Source organism: Coffea arabica, chromosome 5e, assembly GCF_036785885.1.
Source record: "Coffea arabica cultivar ET-39 chromosome 5e, Coffea Arabica ET-39 HiFi, whole genome shotgun sequence".
Classification (NCBI taxonomy): domain Eukaryota; kingdom Viridiplantae; phylum Streptophyta; class Magnoliopsida; order Gentianales; family Rubiaceae; genus Coffea; species Coffea arabica.
In genome coordinates, this window is record NC_092318.1 from 3,604,399 (window position 1) to 3,614,711 (window position 10,313).

The 10,313-nt window shown below is 40.0% G+C and overlaps 1 long non-coding RNA gene across 1 annotated transcript; it reads right to left on the minus strand.

Moving 5' to 3' along the window:
• Nucleotides 1–476: 476 nt before the first annotated feature.
• LOC113722741 (uncharacterized) lies at nt 477–1,466 on the minus strand. Its single transcript, XR_003456813.2, has 2 exons — nt 1,131–1,466; nt 477–766 (listed from the first exon to the last, which is right to left on the minus strand). It is a non-coding gene; the product is annotated as an uncharacterized lncRNA (long non-coding RNA).
• Nucleotides 1,467–10,313: the final 8,847 nt, after the last annotated feature.

Consider the following 10,313-nt stretch of genomic DNA (forward strand, 5'->3'; position numbering starts at 1 on the left):
TCCCCACTTCTTAAATTTCATTCCTTCCCTTCTTAAAAAAAATTTAAAAAAAAGCTAATTAGTCCATTCACTTTTAGAAGAAAGCATTATTAACAAATCATTGTCATTACTACTACTGGAACTACCATTGCTACTGCTACTATAAAAGTATCATGAGTTTTGGTGCCTTTAAGCGTATATGCATTTTTGTAGTCTGAGTTTTTGTTATTCCAATTATCTATGTAAACATTTTTTTAAGAAAGGAAACAAGATAAAGAATAATTTGTCTACTTGTTATCTTTTAACCATTAGAATAAGGATTAACTTTTATGCAGTCACAGTGCAGTGATTTTTTTATTACTAACATTATTGGATGTATGCCACATGCATATTATTTGAATTTCAAATTTGAATTCATGTTATTCTTAGAATAATACTATAAAATAAGTGCACTAATAATAGGTTGTCAATAATACATTGTATAGATAAGCACAATGTACAAACATTCTTCTTTATTAAATGTACACAAACTTACATACAATAGGACAATAATAATTTGAAGAAATAAAGACTGGTTGTGTACCCACTTGAAATTCAATCTGGAAATTGACAAGGTTACAGACGCTTTCAACAAATGATTTTGAACAAAGCAAGTGGATGTGTCGCTTCAACCATATTTTTACAATTATTCAAAATTTTGCATGAATCCAAGTGAAAAGTTGACGTAGAGGTTGATCCGTCAATGCCTTTTGCTGTAGCTTCATTTTGAGCCAGCAATGAATATTATCTGAAAAACAAAGGACAAAAGCAAAAAAAAAAAAAAAGAACAAAAAGACAAGACATAAATGAAATTCCAAACTCAAAGAGTTTATAGTTAGATATTATTAGAAATTTAGTGTTGTATTTACTAGTTAATGAATTGCATCTTCTCAATTAAAAAAAAATCATTCTAAACTATTAATGAATATTTCATATTTTCATTATACATATGGCTCTGTTAACATTTGATTCGTTGTTAAGCACAGGTCATATTCTACAAGTAGTAATTAGAATAAGTATCTAGCAGGCCTTCCTTTGTTGTAGTTCTATAAGGAGCAATTATTTGACTTCAAAGATGATAGATACATAAAAAAATGTGTGAATAACCATACCTGATTAATACTAATTGGATATATGAACTTGAGGAATGTGTGATATTTGTTTCCAGTCATCTCTTGTTTTGTCAGAGTAATGATCTCTCAACTTAGAGCAACGCCCAATATCCAATTTTTTGAGAGATGATATCCTTCCGAGGATGCGATGTGGTAGAATTTCAAGCTTTCCACAGCCCCAAAAATCTAACTCCTCCAGACGTGGCATGATAGAGAGAGCAACTTCTTCATCATCTTCACTTAAGTCTTCCCAACGTGTCCAATTGTAAAAGTTATGAAAATGTAATTTTCTCAAATTGCGAAATGCCACTGCTTCAGCTGAGATTGATGTCTCGGAGTTTGGGTGTATAGTATACTTCGACCGATGTGATTCTTCTAAAATTCCTTTTCTTATCTCCTCATCTGCTGGAATCGCAATTCGATTTCGAAACCTCAATACCCCTTCAGACCCTAATTTGAAGTCTAGGGGTTCCCCTTTTTGCACTTTCTCCAAATTCTTCTGAATCATAGGGTCCGTTTTCTGGGCCTCCTTAATACGCTCTAGTAACGGTGACTTCAACGATAAGTTCCCAAATAAAACCTTCAATTTTTCCAAGCGAGGGTTCCAACCACTTATTTCTTCTAACATATCCCACTCTTTAACCATTAACCCTGCTACTTGGGCCTTTCTACTTAGAGCGTCAGCTACCACATTAGCTTTTCCTGGGTGGTAATTAATTGAACAGTCATAATCTTCCAGAAATTCTACCCATCGCCTTTGTCTCAAATTTAGTTCCTTTCGGGAGAACAAATACTTGAGGCTCTTATGGTCCGTATAAACCTCAAAAGTCACGCCATACAAGTAATGTCTCCATTTCTTTAAGGCGAAAATCACTGCTGCTAACTCTAGGTCATGAGTTGGGTAGTTTTGTTCGTGAGACTTCAGTTTCCTAGAAGCGTAGGCAATCACTTTACCATTTTGCATTAAAACACATCCTAGATCTTCTCCAGAAGCATCGGAGTATACGGCATAACCTTTTTCCCCGTCAGGTAACACCAAAACAGGAGCGGATGTTAAACGCTTCTTTAATTCTTGAAAACTTGACTCGCACTTCGGAGTCCAAATGAACCTATTCCCTTTCTTGGTTAGCTCGGTCATGGGTCCAACAATTTTCGAAAAATTCTTGATAAATCGCCTATAATAACCTGCTAATCCCAAGAAACTTCTAATTTCCGTTGGAGTTTCTGGCTGCTTCCAATTCATAACGGCCTCAACTTTTGCCGGATCCACGGCAATTCCATCTTTGGAAACCTTGTGCCCTAGAAAAGATATTTCATCCAATCAAAACTCGCACTTGCTGAATTTGGCATACAACTTATGCGCCCTTAATATCTGCAAAACTATCTTCAAGTGCTTAACATGTTCCTCTCGAGTCTTAGAGTATATCAAGATATCATCGATGAAAACCACTACAAACTGATCCAGATACTTCTTAAAGACTCTCTGCATTAAATCCATGAATGCCGCTGGTGCATTAGTTAAACCAAAAGGCATGACTGCGAACTCAAAATGTCCATATCTCGTACTAAAAGCAGTCTTGGGTATATCCTCCTTCTTAATCTTTAACTGGTAATACCCTTGCCTCAAGTCCAGCTTAGAGAAAACTACTGACCCTTGCAGTTGGTCGAACAAACTATCTATCAACGGTAGAGGGTATTTATTCTTAATTGTAATCTCATTTAACCCTCGGTAATCGATACATAACCTCAAGCTTCCGTCCTTTTTCTTAACAAATAGAACGGGTGCTCCCCACGGTGAATCACTTTCCTTCACAAAACCTTTCTCCAAGAGATCTTGCAGTTGGATTTTCAACTCCTTTAGCTCGGCAGGAGCCATTCAGTACGGAGTTTTAGAAATTGGAGCCGTTCCAAACATCAAGTCAATCTTAAATTCCACTTCTCTTTCCGGCGGTAGAGTTTTTAGCTCTTCGGGAAAGACGTCCGGAAATTCCCGTACTACTGGTACATCCTCCAACTTCACTTGATCACTGGGAGCATTAATCAAGAAGGCTAAGAAACCTTGCGCTCCTTTGGACAACATTTTCCTTGCCCTAATTCATGAGATCATAGCAGACGATGCTAACCTACCCTTAACATCTAACCTCAGGGTTGCTTCTCCAGATATACCAAATTTCACCACTTTTGCTCGGCAATCAAGTTTAGCATGATAATGGCCTAGAAAATCCATTCCTATTATAACATCGTAACCTTTTATGTCCAAACTGATCAGATCCACTAGCATTTTACGCTCTCCAATCCAGAATTCACAATTCTTATAGGCCAAACCAGTGATTACATTCTTATTACCCATTGGTGTCCTAACTTCAAGATCGAAGGGTAGTCTAACAGGTTTCACGTCAATTCCAGACATAAAAGATGGATTTACGAATGAATGAGTTGCACTAGGGTCAATTAACACTTTAGCTAATCGATGAAAAATCGGAAGTGTACCTTCCACAACTTCCGAGGAATCAGGTACAGGTTGATCATCTATAGCATACACTCTGGCAGGAACTGTCGGCCGGCTCCCTCCAGAAGTGTTGGGTCTAGCGTTCGGAGTAGTCCCTTCCTGCACTTTTGGACATCCAGAAATTTGGTGCTCACTACTGCCGCACCTCAAGCACTTTCCTTACTGCTTCCAGCAACCGTCTATAGTATGACCAGGTTTCTTACAGTAGGCGCAAGTCATTTGGGGAATCATTGCTCGGCCTCCTAGTGAGGTATTCCTAGGTTGTCCCCTTCCATTCGATCCTCCTCTAGCTCCATTATTTCTTCCCCCGGCATTCCTTGCCCTGGTTCCTCTTGCTTGTGCGCCTCGTGGTGCTCCAGGATTAGTCACTCCACTGGTTCCTCGGCCCACTTTGGCCGGTGGAGCATTTCCATATGCCGGCTCCCGACTACTGCTAGGAGCAAATCTTTTCTTGGCCTGAAAGGATTTCACTTGAGCCCTAGCTACTTCAACTCTCTGGGCTCTCTCGACGGCATCTGCGAAAGTGTCTATCTTCACGGCAGCTAAACCTTCCTGTATTTCCACATTCAGCCCCTGCACGAACCTTCTGACACGCCTTTGCTCCGTGGCTATCAATTCAGGAGCAAATCGGGACAGTTTCGTAAATTGGACCTCATATTCGGCGACACTCATCGCCCCTTACTTACATTTTATGAAGTCGTCCTCTCTTTTCTCTTGAGTGAGAGGTGGAAGAAATTTGGCATTGAACTCCCTTGTGAAGTTTGCCCAGGTCCTTGGAGTATGGTTCCTGTCCCAAGTTCCCCTTACCAGGTTCCACCAGGAGCGAGCAGCTCCCTCAAACTGGAATGTGGCAAACGTCACTTGTCGCTCTTCTGAATAGTTTAAAGCTACAAAGATATCGGAGATTCTCTCCCACCAGCCCTCAGCTACCTTCGGTTCAGGTCCTCCATAGAATTTGAGAGGTCCGAACTTTAGAAATCTCTCCAGTGCCCGATCATCGGAATCGGCTGGACCTCCTTGGTGATGCACTCGTCCAGAGGCTTGATGCTCAGTCAAGCGCTCTAGGACGTCAGTGATACGGTTAATTGCAGTGGCCACTTGATCTCCGGCCACACCCTCTTGCCCTTGGTCTTGGTTGACCTCGGGTTCCCTATCACCACCCGCTTCCGAGTGTTGTCTAGTGGGTCTCCCACGGCTCCTTCCTATCACTTGGCGATCCATAGTTTAGTTATGCCTATTATGAAAAGTAAGGCAATTAGGGAAGTTGATTGTTTATTTAAAGCTGTTATTATTCTCTTTGTAACTAGTAATCAACTTAGGAATGGAGGGATAAGGAAATAAAACAGTTAGCATATATTCATACGTGAAAGTCATACAGATAGCAGGTTGGGACATTTTCCAAAAATAAGGCACAAAGGCTAGCAAATACAAGTAATCCCTTAAACAAAAATTAGGGATATGGTGCCTTGAAAGCAAGTCATCCACCTAGACAAAACTTGATGACCTAGCTAAGGTCCCCCTATTCTAACCCTACATATCTAGTATGGTCAAATCGATCCCAGCCTAACCCTCAGCAGGGCTATCAGGAGCTACGTCCTCCTCCGGATCCTCCTCCGGATCCTCATCCGGATCCTCCTCCGGGTCCTCCTGCTCGACACCCTGAAGGATACTCGTGGCCTCATCTATCATCATCGCGGCATCAGCCCTGATACCGGCACTCCTATCACGTATCCTTTCGGCCAATCGAGTCACCCTCGATCTCTGACGCGCTATCTCTACGCGAGCAGCCTCCAGCCTAGCATGCTCCGCTGCTACCCTCTACTCTAACTCAGCTATACGGTCGAACTGAGTGTCCACCATGATACTCAGCTCCTCTACGTCCTGAGTCAAAGTAAAGTTAGCGTCCCTCAGCTAGCGACGCTCATCATCCAGGGATAGTACTAGCTCATTGGGGTAGGCATGAGTGGCCCTACACTGACACCGAGGATGCCTATCAGCAGGGGAGTAACGTATATGAGCTCCTCCGCCTCGTGGCCTATAGGAGACGGACCTAAGAGGCTCTATATGTCCATTAGACGCCCCATTACCATTAGCATGTCCATTACCATTCTCCATACCTGCAAAAGAATTAAAAACTTAGAGGTTAGAACTTAAATAGCTAATTGAATCGGCATTACTTAAGATATATCTAATGGTCTCAATTCTTACTTCTAAAAGGATCGGGATTCCTAACTCGTATAGTATATCTCTCAAATAACTTTTCTAACCTAGGCTCTGATACCACCTGTGGCGACCCCACTTCCTCCTAAGGCGAACCAAAGGGTTGGCGGGCCGTCTGCCCAGCTCTCGCCAGGACTCACGCAAGCATTCGAACTCAAAATCTTCCAGAGATTAACCTAAACTTCTACAGAATAATTCTTCCGAAATAAATCAATTTCTATCACCACATTAACTTCAGAGATAACAGCACACAACTTAGCCAATCGACGGCTCTTAAACACTTCACGCGTTACCCACAAGGGTTAAAGACATACTATACCAATACAAACATACATACCGAATATTAGAATTAGGGATTACACTTTTCCAGGTTCAAGTGGCAACCAAAAATAAAAGGTACAGTGCTTAACTTAGAATTCATTACAAACCGAAATTTAAATTCAATTTGTTCAAGTACATTCATAGGAAATATAAGCAGCTTAAAATCCTTCAAACTTCAAGACCTGTAAGGAAAACAAATGAACGTGGGGTGAGTTAAAACTCAGTGGTGCCCCAAAACATGCAATCACATAAGGCAAGTAACGAATATTTCAATTTCACACTTAATAAAAGCAGACAACAGCACAAGGTAGGATACAGGGGCTCTCAGGAGCCATTTTCCTCGCTTGATCACCATTCCTCGTAGTTGACCCTCCGTCAACTCTCACTACTTATAGTCCATGTAGATCCTCTTATTTTTTACTCCTAACCCGTCACCGTTCTTACCCCTGTCCCGGGCCCGAACACCGACTAAGGAAGCAGTATACTCGCGTATACCCTTAGATAATTGGAAGCAGTATACTTGCGCATACCCTTAGATAATTGGAAGCAGTATACTTGCGTATACCCTTAGATAATTGGGAGCAGTATACTCGTGTATATCCTCAGGAGATTGGTCGAGGGATTCACCCAGCGACGTTTCCGTAGTTGGATTCAGAAGTCGAGGGATTCACCCAACGACGCAACTACATTTTGATTCACGGATTCAGGAGAAAAATGTTTCACACAGGTCACCACTTGAACGGCTAGTGTGGTAAAGTACACACTGCTCACTTCGATGGATCTAAACTTGTTTTGCAATTTATCACCTATTGAGTCAAGAAAGCACTTTAACCAAGTAAGCATAGAACAAGCAGGGACACTCACCAAGGGTGATGTTCAGATATCAAGTTGGGAGTCGAAATCAGCGTCCTCGCTAAATCCTAGAAATCCAACATTTTGAAACTATAAGTTGGCTATACTGGTTCTAGGATTATGTAGAAAAATTATTTGCATTATAGCTAGTTTATTTGTTTGTAATAAGTCACAAACCATGGAGTATTAAAACTAGAGAAATACTTTGTAGAATTTCTTTAATCTTACTTTTCTTGTAAAAGTGTTACTAAAACTAGTTTTGCGTGACATAATGTTTCTTGCCGAACAAGTTTTCTACGCTTTTAGCTATAGTCACTAAAGTCTCGTATTTTAGAAATTTCCTCTAGAAAACTAATCAAGGACAAAATTTTTCTTTTTTTTTTTTTGACGAAAGAAAAGGAATTTAAGCGAGACTTGAGTTTTTGAACCAGGTGAAATCATTTCCTAAAAATAGTAAGGCTAATATAAGCTCAAGTTGAAAGCGTCGAGTCGGCAAGATTTTAGAAAATCCCCACACCAAAATTTCTAACTTAATCGTTCAATACTAAGTTTTATCGATTAATGTTAAGCACCAAAGTTTTTGAATAGGTTGCTTAAGCCTTTGCGAGTTCGCAGAGTCGAAACGAATTCCCAAATTCGATCCCATCTCGAAATCCCATTATGGTTCAAATTTGCCAGCAAATCAAATTCACATTTTAGTAGAAAATCCCTAGGGCTTCGTCAATCATTAGCCCTGGGTTTTCAATAGATTCACTTCTGCTCAAAATGGAATAAATGACCAAGGCTTCGTCAATCATTAGCTCTTGGTTTTGGCAATTCATATCACCTCACAGTTGAAGCAAAATACATATAAAAAAATTCAAGTAATTCTAGCAATTGATTTCATCACGCTTTAACACTTGTATAAAATCATTCAAATGGCCAAGGGCTTCATCAATCATTAGCCCTTAGCATCCAACAATTATTTCTCATAGTAATTAAAGCTATCATTTTTGGACTCAACATTCGCCACAAGAAATCTGGAAAATTCCTTTACTACTTCTATCAATTCAACTTGGAAATTTTCCAGGTTTACTCTTCCACATTCTTAGTTCAAACTTCCATCATATCAAATGATTCATGGTTAAACGACTTATGCAGCTCAAAACACATATTTCTGGTGCATTTCAAAACCATGACACTCTAAGGAAAAATCCAGAAACAAATTAAAATTCCAAAAAGAGCAAACTGGAATTTCTGTTCAAGCCTCTCGGCTATCCAGAATTTTTTTCCAACACTTAGGTGTTTAGAAATCCATTTTTTTTCCTCGGTTAAAACATGGTTCTAAGTCCTTAAATTTTCCATACATCAACTTATCCGACCAATTAACATTTCCCAGTTCAAAATGGAGTTCAAACAACAGTCATAAACTTCATAATTTCCAGGTTCAAACCTTGCGGCAGTTCACAAAATTTTCCAGTAATAAGATGTTCTTAAACCAGCTTTTTCCTTGGCTAAAACAGCGTGTTAAGGGCTCAAATTCAATATGCCATCACTTAGCTAGCTAATTAATATTTCTGGTTCATAATCAGCTTCGAATAACAACTACATACATCCCAAAAATCCAGAAATTTGTCCAGCTAGTCACTGATGAGCATGCATGAAGAAATTTTCTGTTTTCATATTATTTTCTTGGTTAGCCGGGTTACTTAGCCTCATGCAAGACTTAATTACTTTCTTATTAGTGAGGTAATCACCTTCATCAGATCAAATTTGTTACCAAGTGAACAGTTTAGTGCTGCATTTCAACTCAGCTACTCGGCAGTCCAATTCCTTCCAAATCAAGGTTTCTTATGCTTCTAATTTAATCATTCAAACGCACAACTCAACATGCAAGGCCTTAATTGTATAAATCATCCAAGTTTCAATTAACTAATCATAATCTCGGTTGCTGATCATCACAACAAAGCAGATTACCTCATGCAATTCTTAAATCAATTTTCGGCCGACCATTTTCTTATCAAAACAGAATTTTCTTAAGCCTTAACACCATCATCCGAATCTAGCTTCCACATGCAACACCCTAATCAACTTAATCATTCACTTTTTATTTAACTAATCATGACCTCAACCTCGGATCATTAGAACTGGACGGATTAGAAACTGCATTACTTTATTAACCTCTCGGCCGAACCATTTAGCCATCCAGTCAGATTTTCTTTTTCTAATGTCTCATCCGATGGTTTAAAATTCAACATGCAAAGCTTAATCCTCTAGTCCTGAGATAAGTAATCATATGTCTGAGCTCAAATTACCACAAATGGGCGAGATTAAGGCTGCATTTCCAATTCAGTTTCTCGGCAGAGACATTTAATCAAAACAGATTTTTCTGAAACTTTGATTTCCTCATCCGACTGCACAACCAATACATGCATGCCCCTAGATGGCTCAATCTACCTCTGATCAACCTAAAATAGTCCAGAAAATTACCTCAGAATAGCTCAGCTCACGTACAGGAAATCTGGAAGAAAATTTCTATTCTCCCTCTCGGCTCTCAGCTCGCTCGTGACTGGAGATTGGTTTGGATTTCAGTGGTTGCGACTGGTGGAGGTTGAAGCTGGATTGCAGCTGGTTGATGATGCGGAACTGGATGGAGGTTGAAGCTGGATTGCAGCTGGTTGATGATGCGGAACTGGATGGAGCTCGCTCACGGCTTCTCCCTGGTTTCACTCTAGCTCGCAGACAGAAATTTGGAAGAGTTGCAGCTCGCGGTTTTCTCCTCCCTTGCTCTCGGATGCAGCTCACTCTCTCTACTCAATCGATACTCACGAGGTAAGTCTCTCTCTCTCGTTTGTTCTTGGACCGAAACAGAATGGAGTTGTGGAGTGGTGTTGTGGTTTTGAGGGAGGTTGAGTGTATGAGGTGATTGAGTGTGGTGGTAGTGAAGGTGCGGGTTGGCCGAATGGAGAGGTTGGCTATTATGATGTCCGGAAATGTTTTGGGTTTGCATGGTGGTTTTGTGATATTGTAAAGGGTAGTTTGGACATTTCACATTGCCCTACTAATGACCACTTAAGACCCCAATTCCAATATAACTCCAAAAATTATTCCGAACGTAAATTAAATTCCTAATGTTGCACTAATCTTGCAAGGATTTTGGTTATTGACATTCTTACGTCCTCAGAATACTTAGGGTACTTATATCATTTTTGTCTGAAATTTTATCAATTGCACATTCATTCCAAGGGTTCTATTTACTCTTAACCTTATTCGGAAATAAAGCTAGCTATCGAAATTTAAGG